Source organism: Triticum aestivum, chromosome 4B, assembly GCF_018294505.1.
Source record: "Triticum aestivum cultivar Chinese Spring chromosome 4B, IWGSC CS RefSeq v2.1, whole genome shotgun sequence".
NCBI lineage: Eukaryota > Viridiplantae > Streptophyta > Magnoliopsida > Poales > Poaceae > Triticum > Triticum aestivum.
In genome coordinates, this window is record NC_057804.1 from 624,520,041 (window position 1) to 624,538,748 (window position 18,708).

Sequence of the window (18,708 nt, forward strand, 5' to 3'; positions counted from 1 at the left end):
GCGGGCGAAGACCTCGACGGATCAAACTCATATGTTCATCTTGGTAGTTGCTATGTAGTCTTTGGTCCGGGCACTGTCTTGTATGCACCTTGTATCTTTTTCTGCTTGTAAGTGGTTGTTCGATGTGATCCTAGCCGGTTGATGCCTTTTTTAATTCAAAGTCGGCTTAGGTTCAAGGCTACTCTGGCTCACCCAATGTCTTTTCTCTAAAAAAAAATCAGTTGCATGGTTCATGGCAATTGGCAGAGCAACAGACTCACTACGTCATTTTGAGCATTGACCACTCACTATTTGGGACAATCTATACAATAATACACCTGCAAAAATAATCTATACAATAATACACTCTTTCTACAAACCGTTCAAGTGAATTTGATTCCCATCTTTACATGAACAGTGAACAGAAATGCATTCCATGCCAATTACGATGACGGCTTTGCAGGTACACGTCACCCGCCCGCACATTCCCCTTCCCCTTTGCCAAAGAAACGCAAATCAACCCTACTGCTGTTGAGTCACAGAGCAGCGTGTTAATCTTGTGTAAATTCTACCCTTTGGTGCAATGCTTCAGGATGTAATTTGTGCAATTCTACTCTTCTAAAAAATAACTAAAACATGAAACAACTTTCTTGCAGTAAGGTGATCTTATACTCCAAAGAAATTGAACATAGTCGACATGTGACATTTTGAAAAAGTGAACATAAGTTGCTAGTGTATGGAAAAATAGTTGTGCCAAAAAATAGTAGAGGCAGAAATAATGCAACAAACAATAATCACTTTCAAAACTCTCCGATACCTAGTCAAGCAAGGGACCAGCTGCCGGACATGGATTTTTCGCTCCCACTGGCAGACGCACTGGGATGAACAGTAAATTTCAAAAAAAATCAAAAACTTCTGATTATTTTTAACAACAAACATTTTCTATAAATAAACGACGAACACAAACATAAAATCGTAGAAATAAATTACTCAATGGGTCAATGGGGCTTAGCAGCAAATGCAGCATATCAGTAAAGTTTGTAGCAGATGAAAATCCAATCTTCCATTGAACTTCATTGGCCCAGAATTGTACAATTATTTATAAGGCATCTAAAGGTTACTTTAAAAAAAACATCTAAAGGTTTCTGTGGGAATAATCATTACTTAAGATACCAGGGAATGATTTTCCAGTTTTCAATGGCAAACAACCGCAGACTTCAATGAGAACCTTCAATTTCATGTCCAATGATCCCATCATCACCAACCAAACAAGAAGGCCAGGCCATAATATACGGACAGGGACGATCATCAAAGCATCCCACGACTAGTAACTCAAGGTCCGTCGTCTCTAGTGAAAGGGAGAAGAACCAGCAATGCAGTGTGCCGACAGGTGTCATGCATGTCATGGACAAGTACACATATCCAGACCTAACTTGCACAACCGTGAGGCGGGCCTGCAAGCCCAGAGCACGTTCCCCAATGATCCTGTGAATTTTTACACTCAAAGAGATTATGTTCTGCAGCACCCAAATCTCAATTCCATCAGCATTCACACTACGGATCCAAACATGAAGGAGTAAATCGTCAGATGCATAGACAATGCATAGTCGGCCGTCCTTGGTTTCCCCAACCCTGAAATTGGATCCGCCCACCTTTATTTGCAAGGGTAGATCCACAATGGAGAAATCCATGGTGGTTGCGTTGATCCTAATCATGCGCCCTTCGCCATGAAAAGGCCAGTAAACGGAACCACCCACCAGCGTGCCAATGCTGGACTTTAGGCTGTTGTCACCGCCGATGTACACACACGGGTGGACGACCCAATCCCTCATCTCCGGCGAGAAGACGACGACATGAACCCTTTGCTTGTCATCGCAAATGCAGACCACACGGAAGGATGAGGGCTTCTCATCGGTAGACAGCAGATGGAAACCAAGGAAGGCGAAGTTGCAGCGTCTCCCGCTCCTCCCAGCCCAAACATCACGGGGCACCGGGATGATGTCCATGGCCCAGGTCATGGGGTTCATGGCAGCGACGACAGGCGGCTTAAGCAGCTTGTTCCATAGGAGGACGTAACCATTGCGATAGTCCATGATACCCCAGTTGGTATACACGTCGTCATTCCCTGGCGGCGGCAACATCGGGATCTGAACGGCGAAGGGGGGCGAAGGAGGGGGTGGCGGCGCCATGGATGTCGAGGAAGAGCCCGATGGGCGGTGCTGGGTGAAGGGCGCGTGAAAGGATCGATATGGTTGACTAGAGGGGGGGGGGGTGAATAGGCAACTAACAATTTTTAGACTTTTCTTTAACAATTTAACCTTGCAATGAAATAGGTTGTCTAGATGTGCAACTACGTGGACAACCTATATGATGCAAAGACAATGAGCACACAAGCAAGCAATGGATATAGCACAAGTAAGCTTGCAAAAGTAAAGGGATAAGATAACCAAGAGTGGACCCGGTGGATACGAGGATGTGTTACCGAAGTTCCTTCCTTTTAAGGGGAAGTACGTCTCCGTTAGAGCGGTGTGGAGGCACAATGCTCCCCAAGAAGCCACTAGGGCCACCGTAATCTCATCACGCCCACACACAATGCGAGATGCCGTGATTCCACTATTGAAGCCCTTGAAGGCGGCAACCGGACCTTTACAAACAAGATTGGGGCTATCTCCACAACACTTGGAGGCTTCCAATAATCCTGCGAAGCTTCACCACAATGGAGTATGGCTTCGAGGTGACCTCAACCGTCTAGGGTGCTCAACACCCAAGAGTAACAAGATCCGCAAGGGATAAGTGGGGGGAATCAAATATCCTGTGGTGGAAGTGTAGATCGGGCACTTGTCACCCAATCCCGAGCAAATCAACAAGTTTGATTGGCTAGGGAGAGAGATCGAGTGAAAAAGGAGCTTGGAGCAACAATGGAGCTTGGAGATGGAAGAGGTAGTCAACTAGAGGTAGAAGACGCCCCTTATATAGTCGTGGACAAATTCCAACCGTTATCCACATGTTCAGCTCGCGACACACGGTACTACCGCTCCAGGGGCGCGGTACTACCGCGAGGCTGTGCGGTACTACCGTGGCTGACCACAGTACTACCGCGACAGCAACACAGGTCGGAACTACCCTGATAAGGGGGCAGTACTACCGCTTGCGCGGTACTACCGCACCCATCTGCGGTACTACCGCAAGGCAGGAAAGTCACGGCCTGGGAAGGGCGCGGATGAAATAAATTACATCCGTGCCTACTTCCGCTGAACCGGAGGGGGTACAAAAATCCGACGCGGTAATACCGCCCGGGAGGCGCGGTACTACCGTGCGGACGCGGATGTAAAAAATTACATCCGCGCCTACTACCGCGATACTGCGGTACTAGGTAGGAGGGCCACGGTACTACGACTCCTAGGGAGCGGTACTACCGTGGGCCTCCGCGGTACTACCGTGGGCCTCCGCGGTACTACCGCTCTGGACGAGCGGTACTACCGTGGAGGGCGCGGATGTAAAAAATTACATCCGCCCCTACTACCGCACCGGAGCGGCACAAGGCCAGGGAGCCGCGGTACTACCGCTCCAGAAGGGCGGTACTACCGTGACACCTAGCGGTACTACCGCGTGTGCTTGCAGTACTACCGCAAGCACAGCAGTAGTCGTCAGATTTCTGTACAACCAAGATAACAAAGGGAAGCTCCAAAGTGCAGGGAAAGGAGGAACAAGTGTACGTGTTGATTCCACCCAAACCTTTCCGACGCGGACCCCCTCTTAATACTACGGCTCTCCTACGACTCAAATCTACCAAAGAGAAACATAAAACGACGCCGACTTCAATAGTCTCCGAGGGGCACCGAATCGTCTCATGCCTAGATATGAATAACCTGAGAAACTCAAGGCACACGATTAGTCCGCAAAAGCATTGTCATCAATCACCAAAACACCTGAGGGAAGAATATGCCCTTACAGCGCGGAAGATGCGGCGGAAGGACGGGGAGGAGCGGATGGCGCCGAGCTAGGAGCGGCAGGTGAGCGGCACGGACGTCCAGCAGGTTGGGCAGGTGGAGGAAGATCTCGAGGAATAGGTCTTGGCCGAGGGAGGATATGGTGGTGGCGGTAGTAGCGGAGCTAGCATTTGACATCAGGGTGGTCCGCCTCAAAAAAAAAAAGATACAAGAAATATGACATGTTAACGTTTTAACTTGTTCTCAGTATGACATAGAAATATATTAATATGGTCTTACAAACACACTAGAATTCTCAATTAAGACTAAGTTTTGCATAAAGAAGCCTACATAGTACATACTACATGGACCATAGACATATACCTTGAGAAGTTCAGTGTTGGTTCTTAGTTTGCTCTTCAATCACAACTGGCACACACACAAGTTCTCCGGTTTTTGCTCTTCGGCCACATCCGGCATAAACCCTGCTTTCTTCTTCTCCCCTATCTTAATAGCTTCTCCCTGGAAACGAGAAATTATGTCTCCGGCCCTCTTCATGCTTCAACAATTCGGTAATAAAAATTACTTTCTATCAATACACAAGTTGAGGCATGATGTGCAAAATGAAAGTAAATGAAGCAGAAATGAAAGGTGGCTTCATTCAAGCCAACTATAATGAAAGTAAATGAGGCAGAATTCAAGCCTTCGTGGCTTCATTCAAGCCAACTAAAATTTTACATCATTTCTTCATATAGAACAATTTAAGCAAATACTTGTGCAGAATTATGTGTTGAAACTGAGGCAAAAAGGCAAACCCTTGTCTCAAATTGGGGCAAAAAGGCAAACCCTAAGTCTGAAATTGGGGCAAAAATTACTTGTAACTTGTTTGCCGCTGTGGTGGGGCTTTGCTGGGGGCGGCCGGGCCGGCGGGAAGCCGGGAAGTGGAGGCTGGACGCCGGGACCGTCGAAGCGCAGGGCAGGGGCGCAGCCGCATGCAGGGCAGGGGCTAGGGGCGCGACCGGACTGGGCGGGCGGCTGGGCGCGGGACAGGGGCTCAGTCGGGCTCTGGTCTCCGGTGGGCGGCGGGCAACCGGCGCAGCCGCTGTATCCAGGGACGTCGCGACGGCGAGGCGGCTGGCCGGCTTGGTGTCGGGCAGAGAGTTGCTGCGCGAGGGGTCGAGGGTTCTGCTCGTGCTCGATGTGGAACGTGGCGGCGTTCGTCCCTGGATAGGTTAGTGAGTCTTTTTTCCCTCTATGGCCCAATTTTTTGATATAGGTATATAACCAGTTTCAAAATCCCAGGGTGAGCCGCGGCTAACCCTGGCCACCCTGTACATCCGCCACTGGGTCGCGGTGGCGGCTGTTGTTGTTGCTGCGGTGGTGCCATCGGCGGCAGAGGTGGTGTTGGACCTTTTCGGTGGTTCCCTTGGCGGCGGTAGCGGGGGTGGACGGGATCGACGGAGGTCTTGCTGCTGGCGCAGCCGGCGGCGGCGGCGGTTCGCTGCCCATTGCTCTCCAGAGATTCTGTGGATTCCAGGCCAGGTCAGGCTGGTTGCTACCTGTTGGGTTTGACGCATGGCCCAAGTCCATCACACTCTTCAGCTTTTAGCCCATGTGTATATGTACGCATGGCACCCGATGAAATCTCTGCTTTCTTGAGTGAAATTTATAATTCAAATTTCACAAGAGCAATTTGAACATAGTACAGACGCATGCACTCATATATACGCGCATGCACTTGTCTCTAAGAACGCACAAATATTCTACCGGAACGTTTTATCTCACTGAACACGCATCGTCGAAACTTGTAAAATAAATTCAGAAATAAATATGAGCATCATGATTTGAACCATTATGGGCCAGGGATATCATTTTCCTTCTAACCATCTAACGACACTTTGACTCGCCTTCAGACGAGCAACTTGATAATGTACTGTCTTTGTACCAAGCCGAAAAAACGATTTTGGTATAGAGGGAGTACTTTGGAATAAAACTGAGGCGGCCCTCCAGGCCCTTAGTGAACCGGTCAATTTCTGCACCCAAAAAGTGTAGGTTATGTGGCACCCAAATCTCAATTCCATCACCGTCCACACAACGATTCCAAACATGGAGGAGGAAATCATCAGATGCATAATAGACAGTGCATAGTTGGCCCCTTCACCTTCACTTGCGAGGGTAGATCCATATTGGTGATGTCCATGGTGGCTGTGTTGATCCTAATCATGCGCGCTTCGCCCGGGAAAGGCCAGTAAACAGACCCATCCACCAGCGTGCCGGCACAGTACTTTAGGTTGTGGTGTCCACCGATGTACACCCACAGGTGGATGACCCAATGCCACGTCTCCGACGAGAAGATGGCGACGTGAACCTTAGACACATCCGCGCAGACACAGACCACGCCGAACGACCAGGGGTTCTCCTCACAAGACAGCAGATGGAAACCAAGGAAGTCAAAATCGGGTAGACTCCCGTCTGCGACATCGTCGGGCAACGGGATGGTGTCCACGGCCCAAGTCATGGGGTTCATGGCAGCGACGGACAGCGTTTTCCATAGGAGAATGTAACCGTCGCGACAGTCCGTGATACTCCAATCCGCAGGCGCGGCGTCCTTCGTGGGAAGGGAAGTGAGAAAGAAGTCGCCGGGGCGGAGGGCAGCTTTGACGTCGGGATCTGAGCGGCGCAGCGGGGCGAAGGAGGGGCTGGTAGCGCCGTCGGCGAAGAGCCCGATGAGCGGCGCCTGGTGGAGGGTGCGGAAGAGGCGGTGGAAGGACTGGGACGAGCGGACGGCGTCTAGCCATGAGCGGCAGGTCAGCGCGGCGCGGACGAGATCCGGGAGGTTCGGCAGTCAGAGGAAGATGTCGAGAAGTTGGTCTTGGCCGAGGGAGGATATGGTGGTGGTGGTACGACCATCAGCGGCGGAGGTGGTCGTTGTTGCAGTGGTGGTGCTGCCATCGGCGGCGGAGATGGTTTTGGACCTTTTCGTTGTGATGGTGGTGGTGGTGATGATTGTGATGGTAGTGGTGCCATCGGCGGCGGAGGTGGTTTCGGTGGTCGTCGCGGTGCTAGTGGTCGTGGACGGGATCGCGGCGGCCGGCGGTGGCGGCGGTTCACTGTCCATTGCTCGAGAGTTCAGTCGATGTACGCATGGCCCAACTCCATCATACGCTTTCATGGGTTGAGCCCATGTACGCAAATCGTCCATTTTTTTTTGTGCTAGCTAGGCTAGGAATTGGTGTTTTCCTCTCATCCCTGGCAGTTGGAATCCTAGCTGCCGTCAGGAGATGCCAAACTTCCAGCGCCGTCCTCCGGTGACTCCCCTCCGCTGACGACCTCGGTCGTTGGTGGTGAGGTGGGTCACCGGATCCACGCGCGTGGATCGTTTTTACTCCCTCGTAGTCTAGGTTTTTAGGCTGTTTATCGTCTTTGTTTCGGCGGCGACAATGACGTTGCTGAATAAAGATTATTCGCATCCTTCCCTGACGAGGCCATCGATACTATGGTTGGGGATGGATTTGGAAATTAGTCTGTTCAAGCAAGGATGCCCTGACGGCAGCGGCATCCTCATGGTGGGCCTGTGTCCTCGGGCTTCGCCATTGCGACGACGTTTGCTCCAGCGTCGGTGTGGAGCTTGGGAGGTTGTCTAGGATGAGATGCGGTTTGTGGTTGGCATCAACTACATCTGCAAGACGAAACGTGTGCTGGATTCGTGGTTCATGTATGGCAGGTATGGTTTCCTCCTTCGGTGTCTTAGTCGTGGTGGGGTTCCAGATCTAAAGTTCGATGGCATGTCCGGGGTGTTGCCCCGGTCTGATTCGTTCAACGGCAAATGTTTCACTTTTGGTGAGCCACCTTGAAGGTCTGCAAAACTGCATATCAGCGATGAAGCCGTGTTGAGCTCAGATGAGGAGGTAATCCGTCATTCTTTTTTCGGTGCCTGCTATGGTGGTACCGAGACAAAAATGTTCTGCTATCTTTTCAGTTTTCTTTCCGTCCATTGCTCGACAGTTCAGTCCATGGGGCTTTTGGCTGGTTCGCTAGCTTTGTAGTAGTTTGTTCACATGGCCCAACTCCATCATGCACTTTCATGGTTTGAGCTCATGTACGTAAATCGTCCAATTTTCTCTCTCTTTTGACTGGTGATGAGGGGTAATTTCTGGTTCAGTTTGCATACGACTGTATGCTTTGGGACTAGACCCATTTGTTTTAAACTTTTATAGGGATATCACTCTAGATTGTTGAAAAGGCTCAAAATAATCATAAGGTAGGTCTCTACATGGCAAAACAACCATCAAAATCGTATCATAACTGTATCTGTATCTAGATTGCATCGTGCGCAAGGTCTAATTTTTTGCAAACCACACTGCTCACTCGCTTTAGCCATTTTAACCCTGAAACTGACAGGTATGCCCCACTTTCAAATGATGATGTGGCAAAGAGATGCTGATTATAAACATGCAGTATGTCATTTTGTCAAAGGACCCCTCAAAACGAAAAACAGAAAGCAATCAATTCCCGGCCCAGCTCCTCCCCCTGGGTGTCATGGGCCATGACTGCGGGTGGGGTGGTGGGGGCGTGGCGCCGGTGAGGAGTTCCGGCTCCTCTCCCTCGTCGGTTAGGCCAACATAGCACTGCTCGGTTTACTGTGCAAATGTTGCTGCCATGTTATGACTAAAAATGATGTTGCATTGCAAAAGAAATGGTTCAACACCATGATTGCATTGTCCTTTGTTTTACGAGTGTTAGCAAGATCAAATGGTATGATATTAATCTTGAGTAATAGTATTGAATTTGCAACCGATCTATAGAGGCACATGCTTCATCCTCATTATCACGTTATCATGGTTACTATTACTAATTACGAGTGCCTGTTCATATTTTTAACTATTGATGATGCTACTTTGCTTGTGTTGAAAGAATTTCTATAATTATGGTTTTTCAAATTGTTAAACAACTCTCTTAACAACACAACTACCCATTCATAGAAGATCAACCTATTTTGACGGGATGGGAGGACGAAATACATAATGTGGCCAAAAATCATGGACGAGCCAAGCCCAAAGCAGTATGCTACGTACCCTTCCGCCGTTGGGGGTGCTTAAGGCTTCTTCCTCCTACAGATCCGTCTGCACGATCAGCTAGTTCGTATGAAACAGCCTCTAATGGCGAGGGGGACAAGAAGCTGGAGATGTGCACACCCTGCCCTAGTGTTGTATTTGAATCAGATGAAACAACTAGTCCAACTGTGTCAACAAGTGATAGGTTAACATCACATTATATGCTGATCAACAATCACTAGTAGAAAACGGGCCATTTATCCCAGTTCATGAGGCCCATTTGTCCCGGTTGCCGAACCGGGACTAAAGAGTCGGTACTAAAGCTCAATACCTTTAGTCCCGGTTCGCCCAGGAACCGGGACAGATGAGGCTCCACGTGGCCGCTGCGGCTTGCCCAGGCAGGAGGGCCTTTTGTCCCGGTTGGTGCCTCCAACGGGGACCAAAAGGCTTCCACGCGTCAGTAGTTCATGGGCTGGGTTTTTTGTTTTATTTGAAGGGGGGGGGGGGGTGTAGGGTTAATTATTGTGTTAGCTAGCTACATACTATACGTATAGAGAGGACTCGACACGCTAGCTAGCTAGTAAGCAAATGAAGGAAACCATTAAGTGATCGACCTCTCCTTCTCCAATAGATTGGTCGAACAACAAGTTTTCGTATATCTATCCGACGCTATTGGATACATAAGATCTCTTACAAAACCCCCTAATATCTGAACTCAACTTCCACATGGTATTCTCCATGTTTGTCGATGACGTGGTCAAGAAAGAATCTCGCCAATTCCTCTTGAATTGTCGTATGCGATCTTGTGGTAGGAGTTCTCCCACATCTACCACATCAAATTTGAAGAAGGTGGTCAATACATATATATGAATGAAACTCAACACAAATGATGGTAATAAAATAAAATTGTGAATATTATTGCTTACGCACTTCATATTGTTGTTTAGAGTAGCCCCGCTCACAGGTGGTGTGGCAGATGAACTCGTAAATGTAGTATCCACAGAAATCATTCCTGGGTTGCTGCCCCAATCACTTTACAAGAAATAGAGGTCAATCAAACTGATAAGCAAACATGCTAAATGGTATTGATGAAACTAGCTAGAATCAATGGGAGATGCACAGAACTAGCTAGTAGCTAGTACTTACTTTCGGGTGGTTAAATCGCAGCTGCGCCGGCAGTCCCGGAGCTTGTGCGGTGAACTTTTTCCAAACCCTGCCAGACAAAGAAAACAATTACTTGATATCAGGAAATGAACAAAGTTGCCGATATGGTAGGATAATGATCGATTGAACTTACTTCTCGAGCATTTTAGTCATGGTCGCATACTCCTCTGAATTTTTTCGTTTGGAGTCTATGACGGTTACTAGTCCATGCTCAAGCTTAATCTCTAGCAGAATAAAGTGGAAGTTGCGCACGCATGCATAACTGATCAATTACATTACCATATCCTAAAGTAATAAGCAAAAGCGAATATGCACAAGACAGTAACACTCACTTGTCTTCGTAAGGAAAGAGTATTATAGCTTTGTTTTGATTTCGAAGTAACAATCATATCAAGTTGGCCTCGGTATCTCTGGGATCATGTTTCACATTCCATTCATCCATGAGATTTGTGTTAATGAACCCAATATCACCTACTTGTCTTTTTCTTCAATTCGGCGATCTTCAATCTGCATAATATAGTGAGGGTAATTATATATACATGCAATGAAAGAGTTGAGCTATATATAGAGACTTAATTAATTACAGATAAGTAGTACTTACAGACAGTAGCAAGTGATCATTGTTTTATTGAGGGCCTTTTGATTGAAAAACTGGAAGAACTCCTCATATGGAACACTACTAGAAAAACCACTACTAATGGCGCACCTATTATGGCTATTAATGGCGCATCTGTGGTGCGCCATTGATAGCACGCCATTAGTAATTTTTACTAATGGCGCACCACCTGGTGCGCCATTAGTATCTGGTATACTAATGGCGCACCTCGGATGCGCCATTAGTATATGCCAGGATGCGCCATTAGTATGCCTCCTAGGGGCCATGTATACCCAGGTGCTTTGGCATACTAATGGCGCACCACCTCTGGATGCGCCATTAGTAACCGCGGCATACTAATGGCGCACTGCCCAGTGATGCGCCATTAGTATGCACTGTCATACTAATGGCGCACTGTCATGTGATGCGCCATTAGTATGAATATTAGGTTTTTTTATTTTTTGATTTTCTGTTTTTTGCACAGGTTACAAAATGTATAGTTTGACAAAATATAGACAGCACACATCAACAACAGATTCATCAAATGTATAGTCTTTGAATACAATTCATCATATTAGTCTCCGAATATAATTCATCATATTAGTCTCCGAATTGAAAAGACCGAACAAAGATAGAACATTATATTACAAGTCTCGAGACCACGAGTAGCGAGTCTGTCTTCACACTACAAGTCGATATCGATCATCTAAACTACCATCACATAGAAGAGAGCTGCGGTCATCACGATGAGCATCATCACGATGAAACTCGTCTTCATCCGGTTCCTCCAACGCTCCCTCCCCTCTCCCGCTAGATAGCGGGCGTATCTAGATTCGGCCTTGGCCCTAGTGGTGTACCCTTTGTAACTGTTACCGCTGAATCGGTGAACCTGTCTCCGACACTCCTCCCAGTCATCGTAGACTCCGGGAACCTTACCCTTGTACACGACATACGTCGGCATCGCTATGCACTAGCCAAACGAAACGTTAGTACCAATTCACAGACAATACATGAGCAATATATAAGTATGCAACAGAACGATCGGAAGAGAAAAGCAAGACATTAATAGCATCGATTACATCTAAGTTGAACGACTCTCGAAACCAAAGAGACATACTACAAGTTCATTAAAGTTTAATTACAACATGAGCCAATCGATGTTCCAGAACTAGACAACTCGACTCAAGGGACCGGAGCGTGGATGAAGCCGCCGTCTATCGTGGGAGTCATGAAAGAACGGGCGTTGTCATCCTGCATTTGTAGCATTGTGTCGATGTCACTGTTGGACGGTTGATTTCTGAGGTAGAACTGCCCCGAGGTACGAAGGACATCTTGATGGATGATTTCGGCAAACTCCGACTGGATGCGAAAGAATTCTTGTCGGAGGTCCGCGTCCTGGATTGCCGACACGCTCGCGGCCCAATCTTTGAGTTTACTCGGTAGAAGAAGTTGATGATGGTCCCGTACGATCGCTCGCATGTGATGGATGGCGTAGTAGGCACCCTTCTGACCGCCAGGCGGCTGCTTGACGCAGCAGAACGTCGTATTGTGGGAGAACACGTGCTTGCCGTACTTACGAATAGGCCTGGTGAAGGTTCCTCCAGATTGGGCGTAGCCGGGGAGAACATCATCAAGAACCTTCTTGACATTTGTGTAGTCTACGTTCGACTGACGGTCCGGGTCGAAATACGTGGCCATAGAATATTTGGGGCTTAGGAGGATGAGCGTGCAACGTGTGTCACTGCAGAAAACACAGAATGTTAAAAGAAAAACGATCGAAATGTAAGAATTCATATGTTACGGGCCGGTTGAGGGGAGGACTTACTCGGGAAAGTAAGGCACGAGGAAGTTATCCTTATCTTGGTTTGCCAGAATGACGCCTTCGAGGTAAGAACTCGCGACTTGCCGGTCCCCAGTGCTGCCCAAGATCTTGGCACGCATGTAGAAGGGGTCGACTATCACGATGTCCGAGGTCTTGTCGCGAATGACCGCATCTCCATACTCAGCGAAAATAGCCGAACGAAGGTGTAGTGCAGCGGATGAAGGTTCAACATAGCATGGATGTCATCAAAACGCAGGACGATCGTACGCCCGATGGAGTTATCCACAAAGCCCTTGCCCTCTGGCACCTTGGCCGCGAAAACCGGGTATGCCACATCCTTCTCTCTGAGACGCCGCTTCTCCAAAGCAAGAACACTGTCATGCAGACTCTGCATAGCACCGGTTGCAGCATTGAGCATATTTGTCGGTAGCATCGCCCTACCTGCCACATGCACCCTCCTCGAGATATCCTGCGGTGAAGGTGGCCCGTCCTGAGCACGGATCGTACTCGGTGCCGGCTGGCTCGCACCCTTCTTAGTCTTTCTTTTGCGTGCCTTCTTCTTCTCCTGTAATGGGACCGAGTTCTGCTCACAGACCGCCCTTTTGAGTGTGTTGGGGCTGATAATATTTCACACCTCGCCTATCTGAGGCTCGGTGAAGTCGGCAGCTGGAGGCGTCTCCTGAGAGCTGAACGCCAGACGGCGCCTGTTGCAACTTGGCTTCTCCGCGGTACGAGCTAGATCGCACACGTCTTTTGTTGGGTTTGGTTCTTGAGAAGGAGGCCCCATGAAGTCGCCATCGTACCCATGCTCGGAAAAGTACTGATCGACATTGCCAAATGTATCATCGTCGTCGTCGTCGTCGTTCTGATCCTGTGCCATATGCATGTTTGGATCCAGTGGCATAGGAATGTCCGGCACCGTTACGGCGGTCTTGCCATGGGGCCGACTTGGCACCGGCACGACTGGCGGTGTTGTCTTTGGGGTGGTGTCCCCCGCCCCCAAATGAATCTGGCTCTTCGGCCAAAGCAGGGGCCAGCTCAGGCAGGCGCTGAGGGTCATCACGTCTTCATCGTCAGCCCCGACGGGTCGAATCGGAGGTAACAAGTTGTCGCAGCCTGGCAGCACCCGAACCAGTTGAACCCTAAACAAGTTGGGTGGCATCTGGGTACCGTGGAACAAGGGGTTGCCCGGTCGAACGATTTTGCCCTTGGCGACATCGACCAACTCGTTGTTCACGAAGTGGAGGAGAGTGCACGGAACGTCGGCGGCGCCCTGCGAAAACATGTAGGGCGTCAGGGATGCCCAGTCAAAGGCAAGGAGATGAAGTCCTCGGCCGAGAGAGGCTTAATTAGTTACCGTGATGATGGCGTCGAGCTCGGCTAATGTCGAGGCACCGCCAACGGCGGGCGTGCAGTTGACGGAGGGGCCGCTTGCTGAAGAGGTGCCGGCCGGCGTACACCCGGGTGCATTAAGCTCCCGTGCCGGCGTCGGAGACACCAATGCCACCTCCGCCGGAGGCACCAATGGCCCCGCCATCGCATTATGCGAGTTGCTGGCCGTGAAGCTAGGAATCGGGGGCGGCCCCTGTTGGCCGCCCGCAATCCACGCACTCAACCCCGAGATCAAGGTAGGCACAAGGGCGGTGATCGTCGCTCCGAGTCGTTGTTCCACTTGCTCTTGGACAATCTCCGGAATCCGCGCCACCTGTGCCTTGAGTTCTTGAACCTCTCGCGCCTGGCTTTCCGAGCTAGTCTTTTTCTCCTTCCGCACACCAGCGGTATAGTATGACCCCCATTTTGTCGACAAGCCTTTGCCGGCCACACGACCAGCTGACGTCGGCTTACTGAGCTTATCCTTGTTCTTCATTACATTCAACCCCCTATTTAGAGTGGTGTCCCAAGGGTTGCTCTTAGTCGATTCCACGCTACTGCTTTCAGTCGCCTGCGGAAGGAATGTGAACCATTTAGAAATTTGGCTTCATTAATTAGAATGCAACCATATGGAGCTAATTACGCGGGGGTGTATTCCTTACCAGAACAAGCTCAAGCGCCCTGGTCTTCGGATCCGTGGTAAGCTCCTTTGTTATCGGGTCCTCCTTGTACCGGGCCCTGACATAGTTCCTAGTCTGCTTGTTACCGCTGTATTTCTCGAAGCGGGGCGGTAGGCCTTGCTCGGCACGGTCCGCGTCCTCCTTGTCCCAGATAGGCTCCGCCACTCTGTAACCGCCGGGACCGAGTGTGTGTTCCCCTATGTTCAGCTCCCGCATTTGTTTCCCCCACTCACTTGATTGGGAGCTTGCGGTGCTCGAGAAATTGATCTTGAAGTCATTATAGTCATCTTCGGTGATCGAAGGATTTTTCTCCTTGATCTTCTGATAACTCTCACCTTTCTCGATCATTCTCTTCACATTGCTTTTCCAAGTAGACAGGGCCTTGCTCATCTTCGTGAGGGCAGCATTGTTCACTTTATTCCCTTTGAGGCTTGTGTTTTCAAATTCAGCGAGGAACTTGTATCGTTCGTGCAGCTTCGTGAAGAGGAGGTTGCGCAAATTCCCTCGGTCAGGATGCCTCAGGTTCTCGGTGTTGATCGAGACGGTGCTCCGGACAATGCACCCGAGCTGAAGCGAGTACCCCTTGACTATTCGTTCGGGTGCCGTTGGATTCCCGTTGGAGTCCACTTCAGTAACTTCCTCCTTGAGGGTGCGGAGCACGATCGGGCGCCGGTCCTTCCGTTGCCTCTTCGGTTGGCTGCCATCTGTGCGTGCGCCGCCATCATCAGTGGTGGCATCCTCGGCGGCACCATCAGTGGTGGCATCAGTGTGGTCATCCTCGGCGGCACCATCCGTGGTCTCAGGATCGGTGGGGAAGGCGGCGGCCTCATACAAGTGAGGTTGTTCCTCCATCTCCTGGGACAGCTCCCAGAATGCCTTGCCGCCCGAACCCCCGGCCTCATCGTTGTGGGCCATGTTTCTCTCTAAATAGAAACAAAGTTTGGTCAAAAAGTTGGTTATTGTCAAGGAACAAGATCTCTAAGTTGACCAAATAACCTAATTCTCGAGGAATGTCGCCAAAAAGTTGGTTATTGTCAAGGAAAAATTGAGAGATGTTTGTGATATTGCCTAGGTGTTTTGGGATAGAACCTGTTAGTGTGTTGTTGCTAAGGTCCAAGTCCACGTTCTCAGGGTAACCTAGTTCTTGAGGGGTGTGTCTAGAAAGTTCACTCTTCTTTTTAGAAGACAAGCGTCTGAAATGGTATTGCCTTTCCTTAATTTGTATTATTTTTTCATTGTGTTGAATACTTATGTGGGTGAGTGTATCTGTAATTACTTTTTACTACACCGCAGGGTGTTCAAACACGCGGAGAGGATAAACGCTAGCATGCTGATCATTGCATATCATTCATAACCATGAATGAAGGCTCAATGGACCAAGGAAAGAAAACCTACACAAACACAAGGATGACTATTGGAGACACTCAGGCCTGCTGCTTTGTGTTGATTGTTCAGAAGCTAGGGAATGTCCATTATATATAGATGCAGAGAAGCTTCGGCCGTGGTGAAGGTCAACCCCTATATTTTAATTGGAGGGCCAAGAGATAAGCTAAGCTGCAAATTATGAATCTGCGTCGAAAATTGCACCACATTCAGCATAGGGCAGGAGACGCCTACCCTAATGAATATGTTATTCTCACACCTCATCACTTGCTGAACTTGTAAATCATTTCCGTGAAAACAATCAAACGGTTTTCAGTGACAAGTGATACAAGGAACTAAACTGGGTTTCAGCAAATGTGTGTATGTGATGTGCCCCAACAGGGTAAACTTATTAAGATATACTCCAATCTTCATCAAGTTGCAGTTTTGAAACGTTGGTAGTTTTTCTAGCTGATGAAAGGAAACGATTTCCTTCCTGGACCATCGAGTCATGCACACGTTGGGTTAATGCGCAGTCGAACTCCGATGAAGAAAAATAGAAAGTATATGGCATAAAGGGGTCTAGACTTGTGCAATTTTGACATTTAGGGTTACCCAAATGCATGTGTTATGACTTCTGAAGCCAGACAGAAACTCCGATTATTTTTGGTTCTGTACATGATGCAAAATGGATGGATGGATGAATATAATGAAGCAAGTAATTGTCTTGCCTTGGAAATTAAGCTGGTGCCTACAGGTATATGTATGTATTGTTCGGTTGGTCCTGAAAAACAAAAGCTATCTAGCTAGTATGCAATGCAAATTAAGCTGCAGATAGCTTATTGTCTCCTCTCACTATCTCTCTATCACACATGGCAAGCAAGGGTGTCTGAGTGTGTGAATAAAATACTAAACTAATCCAACCACTAAAGCAAATTAATTTTTATTTCGGTTGAGAATCGGGCACCTTCTAGGTCAAGAAAATTGGGCATGACCTTTGCTAATTTTCTTGACCTAGGAGTGCCCCATTTCTCAACCGAAACAGAAATTAATCAACGTTTCAGGAGAAAGGGGTTATTTTAGAAGATCACAAGTAGCAGCAGCATCACTTGACAAAATCACAACTAGCAGCAACAACTCGCAGATAGCAGCAGCAGCATCACTTGACAAGTAGTACAGCAGCAGCAGCATGCATGCACTGGTCCATGGCACAAAAATGCCCTTTATACATCAGGAATGTGGACCTATCATGGTGATTTAGAGGTAACTAACTGAAACTATTTATCATGTTGACAACAGTAGCATGTGGACCTATCATGGTGATTTCATATCAAAATAGAGGAGTACTCCTGTTCATTTGGAGAACTCATACAACAATTGTTATGCATCAAACTTGGGATCAACAGTAGCATGTGACAAACAAATTATACATCAGGAATAAAGCACCAACTTTGTCAAGCGTATGAAATTGCTTAGGTTCAACAGAAAACAAAAATGCCCTGTCAATTTTCAATGCCCTGTTTAATTGACCGAACAAGTGTTTTTATAGGCATAATACAGCAGCACAGCCCCATAATGATACCACGGGCCCCCTGTCTCATTGTAAATAGACAAGTAGTACTGTCCATCATGTATTATCTAATACTGTATATTCTTGCTAGGAGGAAGACCAACTTTCTGGGTAACTAGTGTATAAACTAAACAGTATAGTCAATATCAGCCTGCCAAAACAGAACTGAAAGCATTCTGAGGTTGAACAGAAACCTAATCAGGCAGTTTTACTAGACAAAGACGGCAGCAAACAAAATAACAGGCCAACCAATGAAACCTAAAGAAGAATGATCCAATTGACATCAAAGTACGCATTGACACCCACATTCCACAAGAAAATTGACAGCATGACCAATGAAACCTCAAGAAGCATGATCCAATTGACAGCAAGTATACATCAGCACACCTAGCATGGGAGAGGAGGAGCCGCTCTGCTTGCTTGGCGTCGAAGGGGAGGAGGAGCCGCTCTGCTTGCTTGCTGTCAGGCATTGTTGTCATAACACTTTAATCAATCAACACATATACTAATATAGGCTAATCTGACCATATATTTGACATACATCAACACAGTTTGTATTATTGCAGCAAGAATTCACACAAATATGGCAGCAATAATTCACACAAACACAACAACAATATGGTATCTATCTCACATATGGAAGCAAGCACAAACAGGGATTTGTACATCAGAAAAGTAGATTTTTTACCTCACAGAGAGCTGCCGGGACAGAGCTTTGGCGAGGTAGGTGGTGCAGCTTGGATTAGCAGCAGCAGCAAGTTCCCGGAGTGAAGAGGCTCGTCGGGCGAAGGAGGAAGGGGGGATGGAGGCGTCCGTCGGTGGTGGCTGGCCGGTGCTCCTCTCCTCTTGTAGCTGCAGCGGCAGGAGAAGAGCCCCTGCCCGCGGAGTGGAGGGGATCTTCACGCGGACGGGGATAGAGCTCGAGGTGGTCCGCGGACGGCGGCGCCTGGTCGTCGCGGCGGAGGAGGGCCGATGGTCGCGGGGACGACGGTGGTCGCGGGGACGATGTCGGGATCGCAGGGTCGCGGGAGAGAAGAAGCACGCGAGCAGCGGCGTGGTCGATGGGAGCAGCTCGAGCAGAGGTGGCGGCGGATCTGGCCGGCGTCGAGGGCGGCGGGGCGGCGGGGCGGCGGGGCGGCGGCGTCGGGAGAGGAGAGGGGAAGGGGATCGAGGGCGAGGGCT

At 48.8% G+C, this 18,708-nt stretch overlaps 1 pseudogene; it reads right to left on the bottom strand.

Moving 5' to 3' along the window:
- Positions 1–5,222: 5,222 nt before the first annotated feature.
- On the bottom strand, positions 5,223–7,026 carry LOC123090298 (uncharacterized; annotated as a pseudogene).
- Positions 7,027–18,708: the final 11,682 nt, after the last annotated feature.